Source organism: Chiloscyllium plagiosum, unplaced genomic scaffold (genome assembly GCF_004010195.1).
Source record: "Chiloscyllium plagiosum isolate BGI_BamShark_2017 unplaced genomic scaffold, ASM401019v2 scaf_8022, whole genome shotgun sequence".
Taxonomy (NCBI): Eukaryota; Metazoa; Chordata; class Chondrichthyes; order Orectolobiformes; family Hemiscylliidae; genus Chiloscyllium; species Chiloscyllium plagiosum.
In genome coordinates this window covers 2,677-15,308 of record NW_025215007.1, presented here as the reverse complement: position 1 = coordinate 15,308, position 12,632 = coordinate 2,677, and the positions used below count along the sequence as shown (strand labels likewise).

General features: G+C 43.0%; 1 non-coding gene across 1 annotated transcript; it reads right to left on the bottom strand.

The window, feature by feature from the left end:
• Nucleotides 1-4,793: 4,793 nt before the first annotated feature.
• LOC122548110 lies at nt 4,794-4,989 on the bottom strand. Its single transcript, XR_006311174.1, has one exon. It is a non-coding gene; the product is annotated as a U2 spliceosomal RNA (small nuclear RNA).
• Nucleotides 4,990-12,632: the final 7,643 nt, after the last annotated feature.

Sequence of the window (12,632 nt, the reverse complement as noted above, 5' to 3'; positions counted from 1 at the left end):
AGAAGGACAGCTTTTCACAAGGAGAAAAGTTTTGTTTCGGTGGGAACTGTGGAATACAGTCTTGGTTAGGTGGTAGGGTGGGCGGTAAGGGCGTGAGGATTGGGGAGACCTTACCAAATGTTGAAGTTCTTCTGAATGTGGTTGATATCCAACATGTACATGGTGATTGGGTTCATTAGTAAATACCTTCATAGCTCAGACTGCTCGGGTGGTCCAAGAAAAGAACTCAATGACCTATTACTTGTTTGTTCATATTTGGGAGGCCATTTATTTCTGTATATATGGAGTGATTGATTGCCCTGTACTGTCATTCATATCGTATGGATGTACAATTCTAGGGACAGTTTCAACTGTGGAGGCTCCAGAGGAATTTTGACACCCATGTCGATGGTAGGTATCTCCCATTCTTTGCTTTTCTGTGGATATTATGGTCTTATAGACAAATCCAGCCAGTCGGAGTAACCTACAAAGCAGCTGAAATCAACCGCTGTTATCCTCAATAACTGTGTTTCTGGGAGTAATCTGCTTCTCATATTCTTCCCTATGTATTTTAAAAGTGCAAATAATTCATTTCATGAATTCATATTCTGTAAACTTCATATGACTCGGAACAATTTCTTTGTGTTAAAATGCATCGAAAATAGTCTGGGTTCAGTTACAGAAATGTTTGATCAGTAACTTCAAGTATTCTTTTCATCTTTCTCTCTCTTACAGTTAGCCTAGTGACGATTATATTCTTGACTAGGGGCAAATGTGGTCTTTCTTCATGCAGCAATTGCTATCTGGTGGCAATGGCACCGTCTGATCTACTGTTCATTGCTTTTTTAGGTTGTCTTTCTTCGATTTCCATTTTATTATTATCCCCGGTGTTTTCTGGATATGTCCTGTTTGTTGCGTTCTCTATGTCCTGAGCTGCTTGACCATTAATTGTTCTGTCTGGTTCACTGTCGATTTTTCTTTTGATCGATTTGTTGCCACTTGTTTTCATCTGATGAAATCTCAGTAGTGCACAGAGAAAACTGCAATGATGGTTCTAGCAACAATCTGTATTTTCTTTTCTTTAAAGAATGTTCCCAGCTACCTTTAATATGAACCTGGAAAGATCATTAATAATGTTCCATGGTACTGCTATACCAGATCCAGTTAATATAATGGTCTTCAGTGGACAAGTTTTACATATTTTGAACAATGCTTAACACCAATATTCCCATTCACTTTCATTCTCTTTCCCAATATTCTGACTGTCCGACACATCTCTGAGGCTATGTAGGTATGGAAGGGACAAACGTTTAACAATGCGAGAAGTTTTCTGAAGCAAAGATTAAATGATATCTTGTAAACAAAGTGTCTTTTGTATACAAATGCATTTCAGCAATATTTCACTTTGTCTGTTTCTATTCAGTTCACCCGGCCTGAGGCTTATGCCACTCCCTTTCTTGATTTATTTCTTTCCATGTATCAGTTGTTGTGTTGGTGGAGAATCCAAGGCCAAGTCAGAGGGCTCAGTGGCAACTGGGATCCGAACTCAGGAATGGGATTGGATGTGGCAGGTGAGTCAACATCTTTACTGCTTCCATGAAAAAGTTTTGTGTCTCTTAAGTGACTCTAGAAGAACCCTGTTTCCATTATGGAAACGTAAGAAAATGTGTGATAAATTCAAAAAGATAATTACACCATCATGAAGAATTGTTTCCTTCTGCAAAACGGCTCCGAAATCCCTGCCTCAGCTCAGAATTGGTGAAACATTATCCTCACTCTACCGTTATATTCCAGTGCCATATCAGCTGGATACCAGATTATAAACTCCATGTCTTTACTTTGTCCAAGTTTTTTCTATCCTCCTAGTTTGCATATCCCAACAAATCTTAATATTCCCTGATCGTCTGGTGACTGCCGGATCCAACACAGATACATTGTCCTCCAAATTATTGGTTGGCAATTCTCACTTTGTATTCAAAATCTTCTATGTTCATCCACTAATTTCTTTACAATTATGGGCTAGTGTGATTCTTGTTTCATAAACTCCCTATGAAAGTGTTAGATATTCTCCTGTGTTATCAATGTTACCACCGTGTGTGATGGTGAAAAAAGTTACAGATCGCTTTGCAGGAAGTCAAGTGAAATGGCAGATAAGAACACCATAAGTCTAATGATTGGGAGCAGTTTCGGGCTAGTTTATTTTTTCGATGAGGTTGCTGCCCACCATTCCTGCAAAAACATTCACCTCGGTCTTCATTTATTTAGCAACTGGAAGTTCCAGCTGGTTGATGGTCAGTTGGTCTATATCCCTCCAATCCTTGCACATCCATATGCTTATGGGACTAAAAGCGGCTGAAACACCCGCACCATATCTGCCTCCATTACCACCCCTGACATTATGTTTTGGACACCTACCACTCTCTGTGAAAATAAACTTGCCCTTTCAAACTCCTTTGAACTTGCCCACTTTCATCTTAAATATATGCTCCAAAGGTTTTGACATTTCTATTCTGTGAAAGAGATTCTGACTGCCAACTCTATTATTGTATCTCATAATTTTATACACTTCCACGGTGTCTCCCCTCAGCGTCCGCTGCTCCAAGGAAAACAACTTGAGTTTTTCTAGAGTCTCCTTACAGCTCATGCCCTCTGATACAAGCAGCATCCTGGTAATCCTCTTCTGCATTCTCCGCATCCTCGGTGAAAGGTGGCAACACTCCAGGTGAACCCTAAATAAAGTCTTATAAATCTGCAACATGACATTCTAACACTCATTTCTTCCTTGCACTTTGTGTTGAGTCTATGAAATTCTGTACTTTCCCACACCGGTTCTACGAATATAAAACTTACCTCAGAACATTACACATCCCCAAGCCTCAGGTCTGCAGTGTCGCCTTGCCAACCATCACGCTGCACTGACCCCACATCAAAACCTGGACAGTGATAGTGACTCGCAATTCCACAAAAAACCCACGTCCTTGTCTCCTTCCACCTCGAATATGGTGACTTTCCCAGCTCTTCCACAATTCCGTCCACTCTGCCAGAAGAGGCTGTCTCCAATGCCCTGAACTGACTTCCCCGACTTCACTGCTACTGCAAGGCCCTCCGAACCCGTCCTTGAGAATTTAATTGAAATGATCCCCAATGACAGGAACGGACAGGGTCAGCATGGATTGGTAAACGGAAATGCAGGATCGAAAAATCTACCAGAGCGTTTCGGGGATGCAATGCGTAGTTTGTATGGTCTAACTCTCTGGACTGTAGTGATACAGATTCGCTGGTCCTGATTGTCCCAAACAATGTCAAAGTTCCTGAACATATAATGCCTGGATCTCTTGACTGAATCCAGTCTCCCTTGCCCTGACTGAGAACTGGTTCCCTGAGGCTTTGAGACGTGACCATTTGGTTGATGCACATGCAGTGTGTTTGCTGCTGTTCCAAGTGCCTGACAGTCCAGCCCGTTGTCTAGTTACCGCGAACAACAACAATAAGCTGTCTGGCTTTCGTCTGCGATTAAGAACCATGCAAGACAAGAGCAATGTGAAACATTAGGTTCTGCTCTCGGCATCAACGTGCAAAAAGGCAAAGGAAAGACAGAAATGTTGTACCAGTCCCTGAGCAGGAAGTGTCTCAGGCGCCGGAAAGTGTTCTTACAGCAATAATGTACTTTGTGGACAGGTAATTCTACATCTTGCTACAGAGCTTTTGTTTAACTCTGGCTCCGTTCACCAGCTCCACAAGTATCTGTTGGACTGGTTAATGTGTGAATCGACTCTCGGAGTAATATGCCTCTGATTTGGTCATTTGTAAACTGATTGAACTCACAGGCCTTTGAAATGAGAAAATAAAGCCTTCACGAACACACCTATTGATGTCTGGTTGTTCTTGCACTCTGATAAACAACATTCATAAAGATTTACAAAAATGTTGCCAGGGTTGGAAGGTGTCAGCTACAGGGAGAGGCTGAATAGGCTGCGGCTGTTTTCCCTGGAGCGTTAGAGGCTGAGGGATGACCATATAGAGGTTTATAAAATCATGAGGGGCATGGATAGGGTAAATAGACAAGGTATTTTTTCCCTGTGGTGTGTAGTCCAGAACGAGAGGGCATAGGTTTAGGGTGAGAGGAGAAAAAATTAAAACGAACCTAAGGGGCATTGTTTTCACGCAGAAGATGGTGTATTTGTGGATTGAGCTGCCAAAGGAAGTGGTGGAGGCTGGTACAATTACAACATTTAAAAGGCATCTGGACGAATATATGAACAGGAAAAATTTAGAGGGATATTGGGCACGTGCTGGATAATGGGACTGGTTTAGGTTGCAATATCTGGTCAGCATGGACGAGTTGTGCTGTACATTTCTGTGACTCTATGTGGTTTAGAAACATCAGATATTTTCCTGCTTTACAGTGTTCTCAAAATCTCTCATTCAATAAATCCGAGTCATCATCCTCATCATCAAAATCCAAACTGTTGAATACTTCGATAGCTTCATCGTCTGCATTTTGTTTTCTGAAATGCCGTTTGACATTAGGTAGAGCTGGTGGGTAACTTTGTTTGACTTCTGTTGTTCGCAGTTGCGGGTTGTTGGGAAGGGTGGCGTGCACCAGGAATGAAGTGATAACATTGAGACTGTGGGCTGAACATGCAGAAAGAGACTAGTGAATAATAACTAAAACAAATTGATTTGCATGAAAGCGAGTCTGACTTGACCAAAAGGCAGTCTGTACCCTTTCTTACACACAGACTCGGTACACGAGAAATAAAGCAAACACATACAACAGTAAACAGATAAAGCTGCTTTTCGGATTCTTTAATGAGGGGTGCACCTTTCCCAGAAACACTGCAATACCAGGACAATGCGCCAAGTTGACGGAGCAAGCTCCGAACCCAACTCCTTCCTGCAAAAACCAGATTAATATTCAGTCCCTAAGTCAGTTGAACAATATATCAGATATTGAAACTGACAAGAACAGAACTACACATGATCTCAGTCAAAAGGCCGAGAAGCGATACTGGGGTTATCATCAAGATTAGAGTGGTGCTGGAAAAGCACAGCAGCTCAGACACCATCCATGGAGTAGGAAAATCGACGTTTCGGACAAAAGGCCTTCATCAGGAGGGGTTGGGGCGTGGGAGAAGGTAGCTTAGAGTGCAATAGGTGAATGTGGGTGGGTATGAAGGGAATAGGTTGGGGAGGATGGTGGAGCGGATGGGTGGGAAGGAAGATTGGCAGGATAGGTCATGAGGATGGTGCTGAGATGGAAGTTTGGAACTGGTGTAATGTGGCGGAGGGGAAATGTGGAGGCTGGTGAAATCCACATTGATGCCCAGGGTTTGAAGGGTCCCGAGCTGGAAGATGAGGGGTTCTTTCTCCAGGAATTGGGTGGTAAGGGAGTGGCGATGGAGGAGGCCCAGGATCTTCATGAGAGGGGGAGTTGAAATGTTTGGCCACGGGGCGGTGGGGTTGATTTGTGCGGTTGCCCCATAGATGTTCCATAAAGAGCTCGGAGAGAAGATATCCAGTCTCCTCAATATACAGGAGATCACATCGGGAGCAAAGGATATAATAAATGACATTTGTGTAATGAAGGTGAAACTTTGATGGATGTGGAAAGCTCCTTTGGGGCCGTGGACGGAGATGTGGGTGGAGGTGTGAGTGTGTGGTTTGCAATTCCTCAGCCAACTCTTCCTCAGGATACCAGCTCCAACTCCTCCAAGCGATGATGCAGATTGAGCATGCTCATCCCGGGAACGTTATTGTGAACCTGTTTGACCTTGTCTCGATTGTCTCCACAATCCTTCTGATCGTGTGGTTTCCAGAAGAGGAATCAATGCTCGAAAAGCGCTACAACGCCTCAATGCTCTCACAGTCTCAGTCACTGTGAACAAGGACACGGAAACAGTGTTCTTTATGAGATGTTCTCTCAGCCTGTTCTGCCAACATAGATTCCATAAGTCCATGTTCAATCTGCTCCTGTTAACCCCTCTGTAATTTGGAGCCGTATTGTCAATTGTCTCTTCTTCTGCTCGAAATCTATCACCTCACAATTCTCCACATTGGACTTCATCTGTCATCCATCCATCTACCCCAACATTCCTGACATTCAACACCATCCTGCTAATAGTTCTCAGCTTCCCTTTTCATTGTTATTGATATATTTCGACGTTGTGCCTCAACACCAGGAAACAATGAACATCAAGATTAGCCAACATCTCTGGCCTTTGGTCAGTGTGTGTGTGTGTGCGTGCGTGTGTGCGCGCGTGCGCGGGCACCTGTAAGTCTTCGTCACTGTCTTACTCCAATCGCCTGGCAATAACTGGGATCATATAATTTGTCCGCCATGTTGGCTGCACCATTACATTAACTTTATGATTGTGTTATAAGGGCCATCTCATTCCCGAAGGATGGTAATGTTTCATAAATTCTCAACATTTAAAATAGAAGCATTCAGATTTTATCCATAGTTCCTATTATCGTGAATCACATTAAACAAAATCATGTATGATTTTTACAATTTACATTCTTTATCCAGTGAACTGTTCAGAAATCTTATTATCACAGTTCAGAAGTTAGTCACATGGAATCCAGGGAAAGCTAGCCATTTCAATACAAAATTGGCTTGAAATTAGTAGGCAGAAGGTGGTGGTTAATGATTGCTTTTCGAACTGGTGGCCTGTGACCAAGGGTGAGTTGCAAGGATTGGGGCTGAGTCTACTTATGTCCATCATTTATATAAAGACTTAGATGTGATAATAGGAGATATGTTTAGTAGGTTTGCAGATGACACTACAACTTGTGATGATGTGGAGAATGAAGATGGTTACCTCAGAATACAACAGGACCTTGATCAGATGAACCAATGGGCTGAGGAGTGGCAGATAGAGTTTAATTTAGATAAATTGGAGTTGCTGGATTTTGGTAAGGCAAATCAGGGCAGGACTTACACATTTAATGGTAAGATGTGATTGCTGAACAAAGGCACCTTGGAGTGCAGGTTCATAGTTCCCTGGAAGTGGAGTTGCCAATAGACAGGGCCATTAAGAAGGCGATTAATACACTTGCCTTTATTAGTCAGTGCATTGAGTATAGTTGTTGAGATGTCGTGTTGTGGCTGTAAAGGTCACTGGTTTGGCCACTTTTAAATACTGCATTCAGTTCTGCCCTCCCTGCTACAAGAAAGATGTTGTGATACTTGGGTATCAGAAAAGATTGACAAAGATGTTGAGGGTTTGGATGATTTGAGCTTGAGGAAGAGGCTGAATAGGTTGAGGTTATTTGTAAGAGTCTGAGGAGTGACCAAATGAAGGTTTATAATATCATGAGGGATGACGGGTAAACAGGCAATATGTTTTTTCTCAAGGTACAGGAGTCCAAAACTAGAGAGCATAGCTTTAAGGTAAGGGAGGAACGATGTCGAAATGATCAAAAGGGTGTCATTTTCATGCAGAGAGTGGTGCGCATATGGAATGAGCTGCCAGAGGAGTCTCGTTCAATGACAACACTGAAAAGGCATTGGGATGTGTTTATGAATAGGAAGGGTAAATCCTGGCAAATGGGACAATCACTTGCAAAAGAAATTAAACTCACTTCTCACTTCAATATCACAAACAAATATAGCACCTCAAATTAATACAAAACAGAAACAGATAATGCTCGAGGAATACAGCAGGTCTGGCAGCATCTGTTGAGAGAGGAAGCGGTGTTATCTAATGTTTCTTTGAAGTCACCACGAGATCATAAGCATTAAGGATCGAAGGAGTACATTCAGCCCCTCGAGCCTGGTCTGCTATTCAATATGGCCCTGGCTGATCTCATTCGCAACTCCACTGTCCTGACCCGATCTCTGTCACTCTCCAACCCATTACCCATTAATATTCTTCACATGTCCTCCTTAAATGTATTTCGTGTCCTGACATCCTCTGCACACTGGGGGAGTGAATTCCACTGCTTCATGATATTTTGGGAAGTAATTCTTCCTCATCTCTCTTTTAAATCTGCCACCCACTTATCCAAAACTCTATCTTCTTGTTCTAGATTGTCCCACTAAGTAAAACCTCCTCTCTAACTCGTCAAACCTCCTTCCCAATCTATCGAGGCAGTGATGGAAAATGGCAGTTACACAGTTATTTTACATCAGCCTTTATTGTCGAAAATATAACATCTACAGCACAACCCACATCCCCTGCCCATTTCCCACCTCAGCAAAGAACTCAATCAAAATTGTGAAACACGACCTACCAATATCAAAGCCATGATGACTGACTTGTAATAACTTATTTTTCTCAAAGTATATGTTTAACTAACTTGTATTGTGATTTCCATCAGGTTTCCTACTGTTGATGATAGTTCCATCAGTAAAGTGATGGAAGGGATCAGCAACAGTGATAACAAGCAGTACCTGCTCAGTAATAAACTCCGAGGTGACGCCCAGTTTGGGTTTCGCCAGTGTCACTCAGCTCCTGATCTCATTACAGCTTTGGTACAAACATGAACAAAAGAGCAGACCTCCAGAGGTGAGGTGAGAGTGACAGCGCTTGACATCAAGACTGCATTTGGCCAGTTATGGCATCAAGGAGTCCTGGCAAAACTGTAATCAATGGGTATCAGATGGCAAACTCTCTGCTGATTTGAGTCATCCTCATGAGACCCAACAATCTTCAGCTGCTTCATCAATGACCTTCCCTCTGACATAAGGTCAGAAGTAGGAATGTTCGCCGATGATTGCACAGTGTTCAGCACCATTCGCAACTCCTCAGACACTGAAGCAGTCTATGCCCAAATGCAAGAAGACCATTACAATATCCAGGCTGGTGTCGACAAGTGGCAAGTAACCTTCACGCTCCACAAATGCCAGGCAATGACCATCACCAATAAGAGACACTCTCACCAAGGCCCTTAACATTCTCTTTATTACCATCACGGGATCCTCCACTGTCAACATCTTCGGGGTTACCATTGACCAAAACTCAACTAGAATCTCCACATAAAGACAGTGGCACAAGAGCAGGTCCGAGACTAGGGATACTGTTTTAAGTAAATCATCTTAGGACATCCCAACTTCTATCCACCATCGCCAAGGCACAAGTCAGGAGTAGAATGGAATACTCCCCACTTGCTTGGATGGGTGAATCTCCAACAACACTCAAGAAGCTTGACACAATCCAGGACAAACCAACCCACATGATTGGCACCGCATCACCCAGGGAAAAAGTCCCAGCATGTCCAATCTCTCCTTGTAACTCAAACCATCCAGTCCTGGTAACCTCCTCGTAAATCTTTTCGGAATCCCTTCTACCTTAATAATTTCCTTCCTAAATCAGTACGTCCCGAACTTTGTACAGTGTTTTAAAAGTGGTATTACCAACAAGACATCCCAACTCCTACGCTCAGTGTTCTGATCAATGAAGTCAAACGTGCCAAACACTGCCTTCACCACCCTGGCTACCTGTGACACCACTTTCAATGTATGGTGTATCTGAACCCTACGCTCACTACCCTCCCGTCAAACATTCCAGACCCGCACCACCCACTGTCTGAAAATACTTATTCTCAAAAAACCTTCCGTATGTAAGTACGGAATGCCAGTCGTAGCTTTCTTCCAGTTCAATATCCCTTCCTCATTGAGAACTGAAGTTTCAGCTCAACATTAATTTGTAACTAATTTGCTATTGTTTATATCTGTGTCTTTAGATTAATCATTATTTGTGCATAAGTAGCATTCTGTTACTACGATCCTCAGCACATTCTCAAAAAATATTGTGCGTAGACAAGCAGCTGCAGTCATTTTGCAGCTGATAACAGTCGGAATGAGCAATGCTTGATCAGAACTGCCTAAAGAACAAGCTTACAATTTAAATTGAGAGACTCGAAACAGGTAATTATAATGGACTTCAGAGATGGAAACTGCGCACGTGTTGTATTATATAATTAGATTTTGAAGAAATGAATTTCCAGTTTATATTGAAGATACTTAACAAAACTCATACTCAATAGGAAGAAAATTGTAATTGAATAGCAGAATGGAAAATGCACAGAATAGAACACGCATGATCCAAATTAATGTATACAACCCTGAGCAGATCTGAATCATTTTTGTGATATGAAAATCTTTCTGTTCTTCTTAATTAAGAGTGAAATATCTCAGCCACTTGCTCAGTTTCCATCTCTCAATTAGAGAATATAGTTATATTAGTCAATATTTTTAATCCATTTCTATTAGTCCTGCATTACAATATTAGAATTAATAGTTTTTATACCTTTATATATTGTCGGTGATCTGTGCTAGTGCCTCATGGTTAATTTGAAGCATGGCTGCATTGGTTAATGTTCAGCTGGACCATCCCTTAAAATAAATTGAACGTTGTCCATTCAATTGGTAATAGAAAGAGGCAATCTGATGGAAAGTGGAGGCGTTTATTTAAAAGAACCAATCTCTGAGTTACTGACACTATTTAAGGATAGGGTTCACACCAATAGGGATGAGGAATGGGGATTTTATTCCACTGAGCCCCTAACATCGCTTGATAGTCCCCAGCACAACACCCAATTCTAAACTTTCCCCTTACTCTAAAGTTGGATGGTCTGGCATCGGTCACCAGTTTCATAACCAACATCATGGGGATTAGCGGCCTGCACCATCCTCACTAAGGGGCTGTACCGGGAAACGGAGTAAGGTTAATGAACCAAGCTCCTGAACACAAGGAGAAACTGGTCGCATTTGCTGAAAATGTCCAGAGGACAATACAGTTGGACAATGCCACTCCTCAGGACATGTTTGCTTTTTGTTGATTGATCTTGTCCACTGCAGAGGTTAGCAAGTGGCAAGGATAGATGGGCAAGAGTGGTGCAGGGCCTGTCCACAGTTACGGGGACACGAAGGAGAGATTCCCCAACAATGATGCCCAGATAGACACCTCAATCCAGTCGTTAGAACAAGCCTTACAAATACCTGTAAACGTTGGTGATGGACTGGAGTGCAATCCCAAATACTGGAAGTCAGGAGGTGATTACTAGGAATGGTTTGTGACCTGTTACAGTACATTTATAGGTGATCAAGCCTTTAATCTGGAAGCTGACTCACCTTTGTTTAATGATATGCTTTTGCAACGTATTCCTTCTGCTGTCGCTGGCATGATCCAGACTAACAATATGACCTGGTCCAAGAAATCCCGGTCACTAATGAGGTGAATGGTGGTCGTCCGCAGTGATGGCCAGAACGAGACCGAACCACAATCCAAGTTTAAGGAATAAAAACACCCGAATATGTACATGACCTCGCGAGCCCTATACCCCGTATGCCAACCCCGACTGCATTGACTGAGACCAGCATACCCACTGGGCGTGGCATCTCCCTCAGATGCCTGCCCAGCGACCACTGCTCAGCAACCCATTCCTGAGGGGACCCTGGAAACAGCGACAGGCTGGCCCCAGTATTCAACCTTTGGGACTGGGAACAAGTCAGCCAACTCCTCCAGGGACGAATGGCAGCCCGTTGGTTTAACTGTCGGAGATATGGGCATTAGGGAGCGAAATTCCCTTATCGTTACCTTGCATTCTAGCAAAAGGAGAATCTGCAAATATATACCGACTCTTGTTGTGCCTTTGGCAAGGCCCAGAATTTCGGAGCCTATTTGGAACACAGAGGATTGAACTTCCACAAATAACTTCCACAGAACAGCTTATTAGGAATGCTGCTTTTGTCCAACCAGTTTGGCAGTTATCAAATATTCGATTCACGCTGAGGCAACTAATACAGTCTCCAAAGGAAATGAGTGGGTACGTGCAAACTTCTGGCCCCATTGGGTTCCCAGTAAAACCCGGTTGGACACAATGTAAGGGAGGGTATGCCAGAACTGGGTAAAATACAGAAATGACAGAGGGGAGACCTTGCTGAACAGCACAAACAATGGGCACTATAAGGCTGGGTATCCTAGACCTGGGGAAGATACAGATATCACAGAGGGAGACACCCTGCTGAACAGCAAAAACAATGGACTCAAATGGGGTGCTCCCTCGATGCTCAAACCAGGCTGTGGATGATCCCTGTGGGACATGTTTGGGATCCGTCTTTGCTCCGAACCTCGTTGTTTCTGGACATAGTTGGAGACGCTTGGGTAAGGAGTAAATGGGTAACACTTTATTACAAACCTGGTGGCACCCGATTTTCCAGAAAGCAGCTCAGAAAAGATTTGTAAAAAGAAGGATGTGTAAAAGTAATGTCCCTGCAGTCTGGAAACACCCACTTGCCTGGTGGGCCCTTCTACTTGTCTGCAACTTGCTTTATAGAATTATTTCGAGTACATTTTTATCAGAATTATCTGCTGAGAGGAGATGTATTTTGGAAGTTGATTGAAATCATCCTAACGGCTGACAATCCTGCTCCAACAGTGGTTTAAATGGTGTGAAAATATCTGCATAAGTTATCCAAAACCTTTCAAAGTTTACATTACAGGTACGCCATGGAAGGTTCATCTGGGAGGCCGAAGGTTACAATAACCTCACTTCGACCTTTCACACTAATGCCACAGGTGAAGGTACTCACATGGGGATCATATGCTTTAAATGCAGCTGGAGGTCAGGGTGAATGCTGGAAACAGGAAATCCAGCTATTCCCTGCTCCTCGCCCCATCCGGATACTGATCAATTTCCTCTGG